The sequence below is a fragment of the Cetorhinus maximus genome, unplaced genomic scaffold, assembly GCF_964194155.1.
Source record: "Cetorhinus maximus unplaced genomic scaffold, sCetMax3.hap1.1 HAP1_SCAFFOLD_1418, whole genome shotgun sequence".
Classification (NCBI taxonomy): domain Eukaryota; kingdom Metazoa; phylum Chordata; class Chondrichthyes; order Lamniformes; family Cetorhinidae; genus Cetorhinus; species Cetorhinus maximus.
In genome coordinates this window covers 1-1,017 of record NW_027597359.1, presented here as the reverse complement: position 1 = coordinate 1,017, position 1,017 = coordinate 1, and positions in this window count along the sequence as shown.

Genomic DNA, 1,017 nt, shown 5'->3' with positions numbered 1-1,017 from the left:
GCAGCAAAATATCTTAGTTTGAAACTCTTGCAACTAACAACCTCGTTAATTTCAGCACCTTCTGAAACTCTTTCGAGTTATCAACAGTCACAGATTGCAACTCTTTCGAGTACATTCTGAACTCGAAGGTGTATTTCAGCAGGTCGATTGCAGACATTTGATTCAATTTCACATTTGGGGAAACTAGAGATTCCAAAAAAAAAATCACCCTGCAGATTCCTTGTTCCGGGTCAATGAAACAAGTTGTTTTGCAAAGTTGAGCTGAAGTTTCAGTGCCACGTATATTGTTGGGAAAATGGCTAATTTTTAACTAGAGGCCTGGTTTGACCCCATTTCTCTGTTCAATCGTCCCATTCCTCCCACCCACCATCCAAATGTTATAAAAGCAAAATACTGCGGATGCTGGAAATCTGAAACAAAAACAAAGACAGAAAATGCTGGAAAATCTCAGCAGGTCTTAAGAGCACCTGTGGAGAGAAAGACAGGGTTAGTGTTCTTCTTCCAGCATTTTCTGTTTTTGTTTCAGGTTTTATTGTGTGTAAACACAGGCTCACTGGGGACCGTCTCCAACATTCTCGCTCGGGACAATAAGGCCCATTTATATCCTTTATGGAGGAGCCCGAGGTATCAGTCACGAATGGACATCATGGATCGGACCAGCCTCAGAGCAGGTCAGAAGCCGGGAATTCTGCAGCAATTAACTCACCTCCTGACTCCCCTAAACCCTGTCCCATCATCTAGAGGTGTCAGCTGTGGCTCAGTTCGTAGCATCCTCGCCTTTGAATCAGAAGGTTGTGGGTTCATGTCCCACTCCCGGAAAACCAAGAACTGTGAATGTACTCGAAAGAGTTACAATCGGTGACTGTTGATAACTCGAAAGTTACAAGGCACAAGTCAGGAGTGTGATGGAATACTCCCCACTTGCCTGGGTGAGTGCAGCTCCCACAACACTCAAGAAGCTCGACACCATCCTGGACAAAGCAGCCCCGCTTGATTGGCACCCCACCCACCACCTTA